This window comes from Euprymna scolopes, chromosome 24, assembly GCF_053919585.1.
Source record: "Euprymna scolopes isolate OS-2025 chromosome 24, ASM5391958v1, whole genome shotgun sequence".
NCBI lineage: Eukaryota > Metazoa > Mollusca > Cephalopoda > Sepiida > Sepiolidae > Euprymna > Euprymna scolopes.
The window spans coordinates 63,219,859-63,237,358 of NC_136505.1; the positions used below are offsets into that span (position 1 = coordinate 63,219,859).

At 30.6% G+C, this 17,500-nt stretch overlaps 1 protein-coding gene and 1 pseudogene across 1 annotated transcript in view; one reads left to right on the forward strand and one right to left on the reverse strand.

The window, feature by feature from the left end:
• LOC145246748 (uncharacterized) overlaps positions 1-17,500 on the reverse strand; it is a 208,495-nt gene that overhangs the window by 60,069 nt on the left and 130,926 nt on the right. The window lies entirely within an intron of this gene.
• On the forward strand, positions 2,795-2,911 carry LOC145247085 (5S ribosomal RNA; annotated as a pseudogene).

The window sequence follows — 17,500 nt, forward strand, 5'->3', positions numbered from 1 at the left end:
TTGCTCCCCCACTAAGCAAATTAGGCACAAGGCCGTTTTTAATGTGAGGTAAAAACCAGCTCCCCTAAAAGTAGGCAAAAAGGGGGCACTCTGGTTACCAAAAACAATAATTGTCCCAGTATAGAGGGCCTCCCCTCCACTGACCGGTACAAACCATCTTAAGTGCAGCACCTGCCGGAACAGATGGTGTTTATTTGCTCCCCCACTGAGCAAATTAGGCACAAGGCCGTTTTTAATGTGAGGTAAAAACCAGCTCCCCTAAAAGTAGGCAAAAAGGGGGCACTCTGGTTACCAAAAATAATAATTGTCCCAGTATAGAGGGTTTCCCCTCCATTGACTAGTACAAATTATCTTAAGTGCAGTATCTGCCGGAACAGATGGTATTTATTTGCTCCCCCACTAAGCAAATTAGGCACAAGGCCGTTTTTAATGTGAGGCAAAAACCAGCTCCCCCAAAAGCAGGCAAAAAGGGGGCACTCTGGCTACCAAAAACAATAATTGTCCCAGTATAGAGGGCCTCCCCTCCACTGACCGGTACAAACCATCTTAAGTGCAGAACCTGCCGGAACAGATGGTGTTTATTTGCTCCCCCACTGAGCAAATTAGGCACAAGGCTGTTTTTAATGTGAGGTAAAAACCAGCTCCCCTAAAAGTAGGCAAAAAGGGGGCACTCTGGTTACCAAAAATAATAATTGTCCCAGTATAGAGGGTTTCCCCTCCATTGACTGGTACAAATTATCTTAAGTGCAGTATCTGCCGGAACAGATGGTATTTATTTGCTCCCCCACTAAGCAAATTAGGCACAAGGCCGTTTTTAATGTGAGGCAAAAACCAGCTCCCCCAAAAGCAGGCAAAAAGGGGGCACTCTGGCTACCAAAAACAATAATTGTCCCAGTATAGAGGGCCTCCCCTCCACTGACCGGTACAAACCATCTTAAGTGCAGCACCTGCCGGAACAGATGGTGTTTATTTGCTCCCCCACTGAGCAAATTAGGCACAAGGCCGTTTTTAATGTGAGGTAAAAACCAGCTCCCCTAAAAGTAGGCAAAAAGGGGGCACTCTGGTTACCAAAAATAATAATTGTCCCAGTATAGAGGGTTTCCCCTCCATTGACTGGTACAAATTATCTTAAGTGCAGTATCTGCCGGAACAGATGGTATTTATTTGCTCCCCCACTGAGCAAATTAGGCACAAGGCCGTTTTTAATGTGAGGTAAAAACCAGCTCCCCTAAAAGGGGTCACTCTGGTTACCAAAAATAATAATTGTCCCAGTATAGAGGGTTTCCCCTCCATTGACTGGTACAAATTATCTTAAGTGCAGCATCTGCCGGAACAGATACTACACTTTGATCTTGTTTATATATTTTATTGAGAAAGAAAAAATTGAACATAAAAAACGTACAAAAAATTCAATTCAACAAAATTAGGCACAAAAGCCCTACACTTTGATCTTGTCCCGAAGGCCAAGAACAACAGAAAAAAGGTAAACCTCTTTTCTATTTATTTAAAAAAAACTTTGTTATGTGTAGGTCGTGGAATTACATTCATCTGCAAAAGATCTAGCTAATTTGCATATTTCTTTTAAACATTCGTTTTAATTAATTCCCTATTAGGGTTTTCGGTTTTCTTAAGGGATGATCATCTTTAGTTAACTATTCCATGTAATTATATTCATGCAGATATTCTACATGATTTATACTTGCGTAATATTTGCGTAAAAAGGAGACAGTAATCACAAAACTCTTTCTATTTATATTGATATATGCATATATATATTTGTTTAATCAATTTAGGCTACCAAACTCCTGTGTCAGTTTTTATTCTGCAGACATAAAACTTTATATATAGGGTAATCGAACCTATACGTTACTTTATATTTGGGTTTTAGCCGAGGAAAATTGCTGACAAATTGTAACTAGTAAAAAAATTAAATTTGCCAGGTGAAAGTCGAACAACGGCATTATAAATATGCATGCGTAACGTAATAGCTATTGGTTCATATTTTTATTTTGAGCCTTGCAGCAAACCTGTCTTCATAGCTCAGGCATTAATATCAAAGGAAAAAGTAAATCGTAAGCGAAACGTTTTGGCTTCGATTCTCGGTGGTAGGGCATAATTTATTTATTTATTTTAATTTTTTAAATCATTACTATATATTGGATCCAATATAATATAATAATAAATACGAAATCTGCATTGATCAAAATATCATATTTAAGCGTATTTTCGGACTGGGCAATGCCTGGCGGTCTGCTTATATATATATATATATATATATATATATATATATATATATATATATATATATATATATATATATATATATATATATATATATATATATATATATATATATATATATATATATATATATATATATATATATATATATATATATATATATATATATATATATATATATATATATATATATATATATATATATATATATATATATATATATATATATATATATATATATATATATATATATATATATATATATATATATATATATATATATATATATATATATATATATATATATATATATATATATATATATATATATATATATATATATATATATATATATATATATATATATATATATATATATATATATATATATATATATATATATATATATATATATATATATATATATATATATATATATATATATATATATATATATATATATATATATATATATATATATATATATATATATATATATATATATATATATATATATATATATATATATATATATATATATATATATATATATATATACGGCATAATCACGTTGACACACCGGTTCTCGTCAGATCACCGAAGTTAAGCAACGTTGAGCCTGGCTAATACCAGATGGGTGACCATTTGGGAATTCTAGGCGCTGTATGTGCTCTCCGCTTATCTCGGCATTGTTTCCAGTCGTCTTGTACCTCAACTTGCCACTGGTATGCAACAATGTTGACTCAGGAGAGGCGTGGTTAGAGGTTGCGCAAGTCTTGCCACACAAATTTCACGCGCAGGCACCCTTACAGTGGGTATCCATAGTCTGTCAAGACTGATGGAAGCCTTCATATATATATATATATATATATATATATATATATATATATATATATATATATATATTTATACCTGTTTATATATATATAGTAATTTTTATGTCTTGACATCAAGTGGTTTCATGTCTTGTCTTGCCTTCTCTAGAGTGATATATATATATATATATATATATATATATATATATATATATATATATATATATATATATATATTTATGGCCCGTCCAAAAACTAACTGTTACCATTAATGATTATATTTTTCTGAATTTCAGATATTTTTCAAATAATATTTGGAAAATAAATTTTGCATAAGTATAGCATTGGGCAAGGTAGCAAGAAGTGAATTTGTTTTACCAAAATCAGGGGTCAATTGTTTTGACTCAAAGAGCGACAACATTATCTCGCCATGGCAATATCAAATGGCCACCACGTTCCTCAGATTTGACTAGCCCCGACTTTTTAATGGTGAGATATCTTAAAGAAAGAGTCTATGTTAACAAACTGCAAACCCTGCAAGAATTGAAGGAAAACATGGCGAACGAAATAACGGAGTTACATCGCCATCCAAAAATTCTGCAACTCCTCATGAATAATGTTTTGGAAAAAGCACAAATATGCGAAACTGAAAATGAGCAACATTTAAAAGGCATTATTTTTAGTAAATAAAGATTGTTTTAATTTTGCAGTTTTTAAAATTTCCGTTTGTCTTATGCAGATTTTGTTAAAATTACAGAAAGATATCATCGACAACATAGAATCTATCTAAGTTTAAAACCCTTAAGTGAGTTTTTGGACGCACTATATATATATATATATATATATATATATATATATATATATATATATATATATATATATATATATAAGTAGATTGTAGTTTGCTTGAAGCATTGTTGAAGAAAATTATAAGGTAAAATTAAAAGCCAAGAACAATGCGAGATTTTTTTTATATAGAGTAAAATTAAATGAAAACAAAAGAAATAAATTTCTTTTTTTTGTTGTTGTTTGTTTTTCTTTTTCACACAAATTTTAACTCTCAACAAAAGTAATTTTTTTTCTGTTGTATTCAATGGTGTTATAAATCTCAATATATTTCAGACCTATTAGTCCTTTTTCAAGAGAGGACAGCGGAAGAGTGTTCAAAATTGGAAAAACAGCCGCAGAGTTTGCCACGTGATACCGCGAAATATAGAACAAAAAATGACGTTAGGAGAACGTTAAAATAAATCAGTTGATGTTTGAAATACTTGTTGCGTTTGTGAATCAAGGGAGATGACTATTCAAACAAGGTTTTTTTTTTTTTAATTATTTTAATTATTGTTTTTCTTATGTTTTAAGCTTATATTATAAAAGCGGAGCTCAATTCCAGTCTATTGTTTAGTGTGAGAGTATTTTTTGAAATAATTAAAGATTCGAGGATACGAAGTTGACCTACGTTTCTTGAAGAAGCAAGAATGTTGATGTGAAAATCTGGTTCTGAATTAATGCAAGTGCGAATATGTTTAGAGAACGACGAAGCAGTAGTGTTTAAGTGCTCTTTAATGCGGTGGTGAAGCAATCTGGTAGTGCTTCCGATGTAAGATGCACTGCATTTAGCGCATTGTAGGTTGTAAACAACGTGGTTCTTAAAGCATAAACCTGTGTGTGATATTGGGCAATTAGAGAGTGAACAAGGGGAAGGTGTATGCGATGGATTGATTTTAAAATACAAATAAAAAAAATGGTGCCATATACACTGAATTCTACAGAAAACCCGCCAGCAAACGCCTCTTCGTACATTTCAAATCTGCACTACCTCTCAAGGACAAACTAAACTACGCACATGCCGAAATCTCACGCATACAAGACAAATGCACTAACATCTCCGACAAACATACACACACTAACAATTTCCTACAGACCCTCTCACTAAACGGCTACCCTAATACGATCCTATCCTCACTTAAAAAGAAAAAACGCAACACCCGACCCTTCTCTAACAATTGTTTTCTAAAACTACCCTTCCTCAGTGACAAAATCTCATCTTCAATCCGAAAAGCCATCCGCAGCGAGGGACTCAACATTCAACTCATCCACACTGGATCTACTTTAAGAGAACAGCTCAACCGAAAACATCCATCGCATACACCTTCCCCTTGTTCACTCTCTAATTGCCCAATATCACACACAGGTTTATGCTTTAAGAACCACGTTGTTTACGACCTACAATGCGCTAAATGCAGTGCATCTTACATCGGAAGCACTACCAGATTGCTTCACCACCGCATTAAAGAGCACTTAAACACTACTGCTTCGTCGTTCTCTAAACATATTCGCACTTGCATTAATTCAGAACCAGATTTTCACATCAACATTCTTGCTTCTTCAAGAAACGTAGGTCAACTTCGTATCCTCGAATCTTTAATTATTTCAAAAAATACTCCCACACTAAACAATAGACTGGAATTGAGCTCCGCTTTTATAATATAAGCTTAAAACATAAGAAAAACAATAATTAAAATAATTAAAAAAAAAAACCTTGTTTGAATAGTCATCTCCCTTGATTCACAAACGCAACAAGTATTTCAAACATCAACTGATTTATTTTAACGTTCTCCTAACGTCATTTTTTGTTCTATATTTCGCGGTATCACGTGGCAAACTCTGCGGCTGTTTTTCCAATTTTGAACACTCTTCCGCTGTCTTCTCTTGAAAAAGGACTAATATGTCTGAAATATATTGAGATTTATAACACCATTGAATACAACAGAAAAAAAAATTACTGTTGTTGAGAGTTAAAATTTGTGTGAAAAAGAAAAACAAACAACAACAAAAAAAGAAATTTATTTCTTTTGTTTTCATTTAATTTTACTCTATATAAAAGAAATCTCGCATTGTTCTTGGCTTTTAATTTTACCTTATAATATATATATATATATTATATATATATATATATATATATATATAATAAAAATACATACTTACTTGCTTCATTGGAATTTGAAAATACCGGCCATCCTCTCCCCTTAAAATTTTTATTTTATATTTTATATTTATTTTTATTTTTTATTTTTTCTTTCTTTCTTTTTCCTTTATTTATTAATTAATTTATTTATTTTTCTATTTAGTGTCTTTTAATAACTCTTGCTGACATTTTCTTAAGTAACAACCTGTGCATTTCAGTTGACCTTCGCGCCTTTTAACGTTATCCTCTCTGGGTCATTTTGACATTTGCTTTTCTAATTTATATATAATTCTATCACCATTTAATTTGTTTTCTTCTTCTTTACTGATTTTTTTTAATTACACTTTGTTCTCGGCAGCCGTGTAAAAAGCATATTTTATTTTTCTTTTATTATTCTTGAAATTTTTCCCCCTTTTTCTTGTACATATTTGTGAATTATTCCACGGATTTCGATCTTTTGGATTATTTTGGACCATCTTCAAATTACGCAATTTCCTTGGATTTTACTTGTGCGAATGGAAAATTAAATTAATATCCTTGGACTTACATTTTTTGGATTTTATCGTCATTAGATACCTTACTTTTTACTTCACTTTTTATTATCAAGTAAGATCTTTGACTTACTCGTAGTTTCATCACATACTTTTGTATGCAAAATCCGATCCCGCATGTTGCTCAAGTATTTCTTTGAAACTCCGCGGATTAAGGACTATCCACTTATTAAGTGTTTCCTTTTCAGATGAAATATGTTTTAAACTCTTTTTCAAAGTGTTTTTAACATGTTTTATTAACTATTTGCTCTTGAGAGAGAGAGAGAGAGAGAGAGAGAGAGAGAGAGAAAGCAATATTCCTCTCTGCTTGTTCACAATTTAATAAGTACAAACATCTAAATTCAAGAAGTAACCCTATTTTCATATTACATAAAAGAAAATCTACTTTAATAATAATTTCAATATTAATTGTTAAATGTAATAGAATTATTTTAATTGTTCTATTTAGAGATATTATTTAAAGTTGAATTATTTAATTTATTTTTAGTTTAATTCATATTAAATTTAATCTATGTTTAATTATTATTACTTGACACCAGTGGCTTTTAAAAACGTAAGTAAGTTTATTTTTTAAGCCGTGAGAGTCATTTTCCGTTTAATTTTCTTAGACAAAATAGGATGCGTTTTATGCTTTCATAAATCCAACTTGTGATCCACTTTCAGGAAAATCGTAAAAAGTTATGATATTCGGTGGATCTTAAATTGTATGTGACTAATCCCTCCCCCGTTCGCCAATATATTTTAATTTTGCAACGCTGGGTATATATAGACACACACACACACACACACACACACACACATATATATATATATATATATATATATATATATATATATATATATATATATATATAAGCAAAGCAGGCTCCTTCAGTCTTGGACAGACTATGGATACCCACGAAGGGTTGTTTGCGCGTGAAGTTTTTGTGGTAGGAGGTGCGCAATCTCCAACCACACCTCTCCTGAGACGACATTGTTAAATACCAGTGGCAAGTGAAGTACAGGACGACTGGAAACAATGCCGTGATAAGCGGAGAGTACATACAGCGACTAGAATTCCCAAATGGTCACCCATCCGATACTAGCCAGGCTCAACGTTGCTTAACTTCGGTGATCTGACGAGAACCGGTGTGTCAACGCGATTATGCGTGTATATATATATATATATATATATATATATATATATATATATATATATATATATATATATATATATATATATATATATATATATATATATATATATATATATATATATATATATATATATATATATATATATATATATATATATATATATATATATATACTAAATATGTGTTGATCAACATTTGTTCTTATAAGCCTTTTTTCATATATAGTTTAATAACGCAAATACATGGTTATATATATATATATATATATATATATATATATATATATATATATATATATATATATATATTGGGGGGTAAAGATATATTTTAAAAATATTGATTTAATTGTTCGAATGAGCTGTAAGTTATAATTAACTGAACAAATCAATCATTTCTCAAATTTCTCTCGCCACTCTCATTCTACTGAGGTGGGGTGGGGTGGAGGTGCCAAACGGAGTTTCCCGGAAAATCCGTTCTGTTATATTTTTAGTCATATCATGTTTAATGTTTGTGCAAAATTTTTAAAAATTCCAAGGTGTAGTTATTGAGAAAAGAGCGGACGGACGAACGGACGAACGGATGAACGGACAAGGGTGAATTTACAGGTCCACCCTCCTTTTATCGGGGGATCAAAAATTGTTCTAATCATCTGTAATTTGAAATTTACTGCTGCTACCGCATATAAAATACTAAACTTCTGTCTTTTATTCTCATTCTCATTCACTGAATTATATTTGACCTCCACCTTTGCCATTATTTTTTTTTTTATATTTCTATCCCTCTGTCTTGGAAGAGTCAAAAGTAATAAAACTATTAAATAGAAAATTAGAACAGTTCATTATTAACAATAGGGAATATCGCTATAAATATTAATACTATTTAACCAGTAACTTGAGTGTATGCGTGTGTGAGAGTGGGGGGTTATAATAGCGAACAGAAAAGCTAATTTCGGATTTTGTCTTTTTTTTTTTTTTTTTTTTTTTTAATATAACTGTCTTTGCAAACTCAATTTTTTCTTATTTAAACAAGCTAACTAAAACTCAGTAGGTGACCCGACGGACCACATTTGTTCTCGTTTAATACTTCGAGGCTCTGGAGTTTGCTTGTTTGAAATCAACAGCACCCATTACTAGCTGTTAACAAAATTCAACAGTAAAAAAAAAATAGTTATAAACACACTAAAACCGGATGATGATTGGTTGAATCAAATCGAAAGAAAAATAAAACAGAAAAAAAGGAGAAAGAAAAACGGAACAAATACTTAAATTTTATTTTCCTCCCACTTTTCCAAGCTTTACGTGATTTAAAAAAAAAATTATTAAAAAAAAACGGACATTACGTTTAACATTACATTATGCATATTTTTTAATACATTAAATTAGTTCCGTTCATTTAAAATTATAATTGAATGTCGTGAATTAGCTATATCTACTTTTCGCTGCCGAGGTAGTAGACTTAAAGAAAAATGAATCAAAATATAATCGCGTTTACCATGTTTGAATAGGATTTTTAAAAAGATTCTTTTTAGCTTTCCTTCATTTGAATTTTGATTCCGTTTGATAGTAATAAAAAACGTTACATATAGGCGGGAAATACAAAGACACGCACACACACACACACACACACACACACACACACACACACACACAGAGTTTAACCCGGATATAAGAGACTTCCGGCCAGGTCCCTAGAACTTTCTTATATCCGGGTTACACTTATATCTGGGGTTCTTATATCCGCGGTACACTGTATATTAATACAAGCTCTCATTTGGGGCCAGAGAAAATCTCTTTTTTATCCGGGTTTTCTCATATACCTAACGAGATATCAAGATTCCTGAAATGTTTCTTCATATTCTTTCATGGACACAATGACAATATTTAAAAATTAAGAAAAAACATGAATTTTGTCTGGAGTACTTTAAATTCTTCTTAAACGATTTTTGTGTTAAGGAAACATTAATTTTAAGAACAAATGAACGAGTTATAAAAAAAATGATTAAGTTCGCCCAAAAAGTCCCCAAGGAACGTCAAATCCTAGTGAAAATGAACAAACTGTGCAGTTTTAGGCCTTAACATATGTACATTTGAGTTCTGCACCAGGAAACAAAAAAAAAAATACTAAGTCCATCATTTGCCCCCCCCCCCCACACACACATTAAACCCCAAAAGTCCCCAATTTGAGTTCAGCACCATGCAAAACTACCAAATAGACATACAAAGAATTTTTTGGACAAATATGGTAAAATAGTCCCAAAAATGGAATATTTTATTAGCCCTAAAAGATCCCCTAGGGCACACCCAAGAGTTATCGCAAAATATAGACAAACAAAATTATATAGAAATCAGTTAGTTACAACTTTTCAGAAAGTTTTATGAAACATATTAATTTTTTTGTTTTAATAAACGCAAAAGTTTCAATTTTAGCCATTTTAACCTGAACGGAATCCTTAGGGGGCAACCGGAGTTCCCCGGAAAATCCGTTCCGTTTCTTTTTTTACTTATATCATGTTTAATATTTGTGCAAAATTTCAAAAAATTCCAAGGCGTAGTTATTGAGAAAGTGCGGACAGACGAACGAACGAACGGACAAACGGACAAGGGTGAATTTACAGGTCACCTTCCTTTTGGTGGGGGAACCAATCAAGTAATAAAATACAGTTTCAAATATTTAACTAAATCACCCAACAGATACGTTTTGATTTTTAAAAAATTATTTCTCCACTAGTAACTTTTTTATTTAGATTGAAATTATTATTTTGAATTTGATTTGCTCTTTGTGATTTTGGTCTGTTTTTTATTTTAAAGTAACTTAATTATCGTTTTTTTTTATTTCATTTTAAAGTAAAGTATTTACACATCTTTTTTTATGTTAAAATAATTCATTCATCGTTTTCTTTTATTTTGAAGTAAATTATTTATCCTTTGTTTTATTTTGAAAAAAAATTATTCATCCTTTGTTTTATTTTGAAAAAAAATTATTTATCCTTTGTTTCATTTTGAAAAAAAATTATTTATCTTTTGTTTCATTTTGAAAAAAAATTATTTATCTTTTGTTTCATTTTGAAAAAAAATTATTTATCTTTTGTTTCATTTTGAAAAAAAATTATTTATCCTTTGTTTCATTTTGAAAAAAAAATTATTTATCCTTTTTAATTTCAAAGTAACTTATTTGCCGTATTATTTCATTTTAAAGTAACTTATTTAGCGTTTATTTTTATAAGCGTTTAGGGCTATATTGAAAAGATTGGCTTTCTAAATAAACGCCAAATTATTTCGACTGGTTTTAATTTGCTAAGTAATGACAGAACAAATTAATCAACCGTTTTAATTTGCTTTATTTTTGCGAATTTGTATTTGCATTCACTTTTATTTAGTATTTAATAAACAATAAAATGAAACGAAAAACTGTTTTTACTTTAATTAATTGTTAGAGAGTTTATATTTTCTTGTAATAAACAAAAATTATATTTTGTAGTAATAAATAAAGTTTGTATTTTCTAGTGATAAACAAAGTTTATATTTTCTAGTAATAAACAAAGTTTATATTTTCTAGTAATAAACAACGATGGTATTTTCTAGTAATAAACAAAGTTTATATTTTCTAGTAATAAACAAAGTTTGTAATTTCTAGTAATACACAAAGTTTGTATTTTCTAGTAATAAACAAATATTGTATTTTCTAGTAATAAACAAAGTTTGTATTTTCTAGTAATAAACAACGATGGTATTTTCTAGTAATACACAAAGTTTATATTTTCTAATAATAAACAAATATTATATTTTCTAGTAATAAACAAAGTTTGTAATTTATAGTAATAAAAAAACTTTGTATTTTCTAGTAATAAACAACGATTGTATTTTCTAGTAATAAACAAAATTTTTAATTTCTAGTAATAAACAAAGATTATATGTTCTAGTAATGAACAAAGTTTTTAATTTCTAGTAATAAACAAAGTTTATATTTTCTAGTAATAAACAAAGTTTATATTTTCTAGTAATAAACAAAGTTTATATTCTATAGTAATGAACAAAGTTTATATTCTATAGTAATAAACGAACAATAAAATCAAACAATATTTATTCTGTATGAAAATGAAATATATTTAAAGTTAATTATTATAGAAATGACGTATCCAATCCAGAATATTGCCGAAGAAATTGTCTTTAAAAATCCAGTTTAATCCGTATAAACCCGAAAAGAAATCAACATTTTCAAAATAATGAAAAAGAAATCGGCAAAATACAGACAGCAAATGTATACAGTAAATTAATTTGCTCTGTAGCTTCTTGATAAATAAAAAAAAAAACGTCGATAAAATTTGGCAGCCATTTTGTGGGGGAGGGGCTAAAATAAGTTATCTTTTCGTTTTTTATTTTGTAATTATTTATCGTTTATTTTGAATTTGTTTGTTTATTTAATTACTAGCAGACCGCCCGGTCGTAAAATACGCATAAATATTATTTTTTAATTCATACAGAAACTGAGACGTGTGCATGTGAGTATAATTTTTTTTCTAAGCAGTTCACTACTTGTAAGTAAAAAAATTTGTTTAAAAAATACTCGAGCTAAGATCGAAGCTAAAAGACAGTAAGTCAAGTACGATAACCATTAATCCAGGTTGACACGGTCTTTAAAAAGTGTTTTCAAACCTACTTATTCTTAACATAAGGAATATGTCATGTGAACGATTCATGCACGCGCATTGGTCGACAGATAAAAATCCGCTGACTTCCCCCTACGTACCAATTTTTCACTTTTGATCCCTTAGTAACCTTTTTTTCCGGATAAAAAAACAATTAAAATATTTCCACATGTCTGAATACCCTATATACCAAATTTCAAATTTGTAGATAAAAAATTCGTTGAGTATATAGGTTGAGCATTGTCCTCACTCACACATAATCTCACATTTAGCTTGTTTGTTTGTTTGTTTGTTTGTTTGTTTCCTAAACTCTTAATTGCAGTATTTGGTTATATTCTACTTAAAAGGTAAAAAAAACAAAAAACATATCGTAACAGACAATTTTTTTACAACAAATAATGTGATATTGTAACTTTAAAAATATAATCTTAATTGCTTTACTTTGCACGTTTTTAATTTTAATAATTTCTATAAAGAAATTCTCGTCAGATAGTGAATAATAAAAACAAATGAATTTTACTCTTTAAAATTTAGGAAACAACTTTATATATTTTTTTACTTTATGCAATAAAAGCACCCAATCTAACTATTGATTTAGTATAATTACTTAATTGTTTTAATTAATCTATAGTATAAATTTGACCTGTCTGTTTAAATGTTTGTATATAGGCATGTATGTATGTATGTATGTATGTATGTATGTATGTATGTCTCGCAAAAACTTTCAACAGAGGCGACGGATTTTAATGAGATCGGTATCATTTTGAAGCACGACCCTTCGGGCGACAAATATCGAAAAATTGGCAAAAAAGACATTAATTTTTCCCCCTTAATTGGGCACTTTTCTAGAGGGAGGGTTCTCTTTTTTCACCAATATTTTCGAAAGTCATCGCTTCTTCGATTGTCTAGCCTTAATTTAAACCTACGGTTTGGCGATGAGCGCAACAGCTAACGCGTCACAGTTTTTTTTTCACTTTCTTTTTCTCTTTCGCAGTACGGGTTCGACCTCGCAATTTTCGCAATCCAACCCCCTTTTGTTTTTGTGCAAACAACACCCTTACACACACTTCCACTTTCTTTTCCGCCTTCGTGTCACGAGTTCGAGCCTACCTGCCTACCACATTTTTTTTTTTTTTTTGCTTAACACACACCTCCAAACACCCGGGCAACGCCGGGCACCAGGCTGGTATTGAATAAAATTCAATTTTAGTAAAATCACTGCGTATTACTTTCAATTCATTTTTAAATGTCATTCTTAAAGTTTTAGAAAGCTTAAAAATAAAAACAAGCAAGGTATCATTTACTATCGACATATTAACTTTTCAATGTCACGATGGCACCAAATGTACGATATTATTTTCCATGGGACAGGTCTGTTTTACGAAGGCCGTGGTATAATATTTTCATATGTAAGGAAACATCCTTATCACATGTTAATTTGTTCGGTTTTTTATTTATTTAATAACGGTTCGGGGCGGCTTTGCTCAGGAGTAAAATACGTTTAAATACGATGTTTTAATTTGTCCAGATTTCGTATATATTATTATAGGCTCAAAAGTGAAACAAAATTATTTAGGTGCGATCAGCTAGAATCGAAACTTTAGCATTCAAAGCAGGTGACGTTACCAATCTACCAACGTGGGACACATATAAACTGATTAAAAATAAAAAAATTAAAAAGAAACTAAGATGAATGTACAAAATGTTTAACGATTTTTCATTTTAGCGCCACTTTGTGAGTTTTAGTTTCGGAGGAGATACAGTTTGAAAATATGTAGACAGACCATCATACAAACATATAGCCGTTTATATATTAGAATTTAATAAATAAAAATACTTCTTCTGGACAGAATCAATGCATCAACTTGACTTTAAATTATATACGTTTTTACTTTTTATTAATAATAAAAACAAAATTTTTTAAAAATTATTTTCTTCTAAATTGACTTTTATTGCTTTTCAAAAAAAAAAATCTATTTATGATGCCGATTCATATTGGGACACCCACTTGCCGGAAATAAGAGCAAATTGTATTGCGAAAAACTGACCGTAATTCACTCCCAGACGCGGCTCAAACAATCGGTAATCACCCCAAGAAAGATAAGGTACTCCCAGGGGAGATATAGTCTGTAACCGGACAGAATGGTGCCCGAAAAACTCGTAGCCGGAAAACTGGTCCCTTATTGAATAAATATCGATTGAAAACAGATGTTATGATTGTTCTTGAAGGAGATAGCGTTGTTAAAGGGGACTACACTCCCCCATAATATTTAAAAAAAAAAAAAAAAAATTTTAACTCCTATTTAAAAAAAAAAAAAAAAATTTTTAACTCCTATTTAAAAAAAAAAAAAAAAAAAATTTTAACTCCTATTTAAAAAAAAAAAAAAAAATTTTTAACTCCTATTTAAAAAAAAATAAACTTGACCAAGGAGTCAAGACACGGAAAGCGAAACCATATATTCATTTTAAAAAATACTTTAGTTTTAACACATTTTGTGTTATTATTATGAAACAAAAATAAAAGAAAGAATACACTTACGTAATATCAAAGAAAGCAATTATTTTATTTAGAAGAATTTATTTAGTTTAAACAATTCTTGTGTTATTACGAAACAACAAAAAAGAAAACACGGTATTTTTGGTACCGCGCTGAAATAATAACGTTATCATTTCGAAAGCCATTCTTAACATTGCGAGGAGAGGGTATCGTTTACTTGTGCAGTATGCAGACGGTGGCTTTTGTTAAGGGGCGATAACTCCAATTTCTTCTTGGTCAAATAACGCGGCAAATAAGTAACAAACAAGACTTTTCCCCCCGAACAGAAAAATATTTGAAAAGCAAAACATTTATTATATAAAAATGTATCAATATATAATTGTAAAAACATTTATTTTATAAAAATATATCAATATATAATTGTAAAAACATTTATTGTATAAAAATGTATCAATATATAATTGTAAAAACATTTATTTTATAAAAATGTATCAATATTTAATTGTAAAAACATTTATTGCATAAAAATGTATCAATATTTAATTGTAAAAACATTTATTTAAAAGTCTGCGTAAGGAAATATAATTTTAATAAAACAATTTTGGGGTTTGTATTACTGTACTCATAGATTCGAAAAAGTTGTCAAAAAACAAATATATAGCAAATAAATGTTATTAAAGGGAAGATAAGTTCCTTTTCTACCTAACTGGATCATTTTTTAGTATTTTAATTTAATGTAACATGTTTATTCAGCTCGAAAAACATACAGTGTTTATCGATGTATTGGGAAATTTATAATGGCGCCGTTACTTTATGCTGAACACGGTAAGTTTGGGAAAATGAGTTAAAAATAAAAAACATATACAAAATACTGTTAGAAATTCGCTCAATTATGTTACCGTGACATAGGCTGACATATATTCGGTGGGAGATACGCAGGATGTTGGTTATGTTACATTTAAACTTCTGTATATGAGCAGAGTCATGGAAGCAGGCAGCAGGAAGGGAATTCCTAAGTCTAGCTGTTCGAGGGAAGAAACTATTACTGAAGAAAACTTTACGGCATTTGGGAAGCGCAACAGTGAATGGGTGGGATTTTGTTGCTAAGCGGGTTTGTGGGAGGATGTGTTCGTTGAGGGAGAACAAGTGCAATGAGTTCATCGTGACACATTCCATTAAAATATTTGTAAAACAGGCAGGGGAATGCAACATTGTGGTGATGAGACAGAGGTTGGAGCTTAGTCGACAGTACGGGACCTATTAGATTGGAGACTCTTCTTTGAACCCTGTCAAAAAGGGAGAGACTAGTGGTAGATGGATCAGCCTAGATGTGGCAACAATACTCCATGATCGGCCGAATCGTGGCTTTGTATATATATATATATATATATATATATATATATATATATATATATATATATATATATATATATAAGAGGAACTATGTGTATGTGTGTGTGTGTGTGTGTGTGTGTGTGTGTGTGTGTGTGTGTGTGTGTGTGTGTGTGTGTGTGTGCGTTCCCGATGGTCTCAAAAACGGCTGGGTCGATTTTTATGAAATTTGACACGAAGGTGCTTTATATGCCTAGCAGTGTTCTTAGATAGGTTTTGTATCGGAATGTCTTCGATAAGTATCGATAATCGATAATCGAAATAATCTGATGAAAGGAGGAACAGGAGATTTTTACCAAAGTTAACACCTTATACAAGTTTTTTTTTTTTTTACACAGTGGTCACCACTTACGAAGGCCCGGAAGCCACTCAGGGATAAGGGTTATTGCAAGTACATTACGTTAGTGTGGAGTACCACACAAATCAAAAGGCCCGACATATAAAACAACAGTAGGCTCTAATATGAGAGGGGCGCGATTGATATGAATGCTTCTGTTTGGAACGCAATTGCACCATGATATTTTCGTTTTAAACTTAAATCCAAATAATTATCACCGCACAGGCAGCCAGGCCAGGCATATAAGATTAACAGTAGTTTCTTAGATCTGACAGGGGAGCGTTCGAAATGTTTAGAGCACAACTGAAGCGTGATACTTGACTGTTGGATTGTAAACTTTAATTCAAGCTATTGTATAGAAAAAAATAATTTTATAAAATCAACAGTAGGTTATCTGCAGTGCAATGTACACTGCAATGTATTTTGAGGTAATTCACTACAAAGAAGCACGTGAAGGTTGCTTCCCCAGGAAATCAATTGATTTGATTGAAAATGGACGATTTCATTGATATTGCTAAAAATATGGAAGTGTGAAAACCTTCGTTGATCATCATCTCATCCCAGTCAGCGTCGGGTTTATCTGCGAATATATATATATATATATATATATATATATATATATATATATATATATATATATAGGTCCTGGCCTGGATATGACCTTAAACTATATCCGATGGTGAGGCCCCAGCTTGCGGGCCTTGGGGAGTGTGGAGCCACCCTTTAATTGGCATTGCTTCCAGGACCACCCCGACCCGGAGTGGTAGTACCTTTTAGGGTCCCAACTATCGGTTAAATAGAAACCGACTTGAAAAAAAAATATATTCTATTAAAAAATGTTTCTTCAAAATCACTGAATTCGGCATTAAATAACTTGAAAAGGGTTGATATGCCGTAAAACAAAAACAACCAACTATA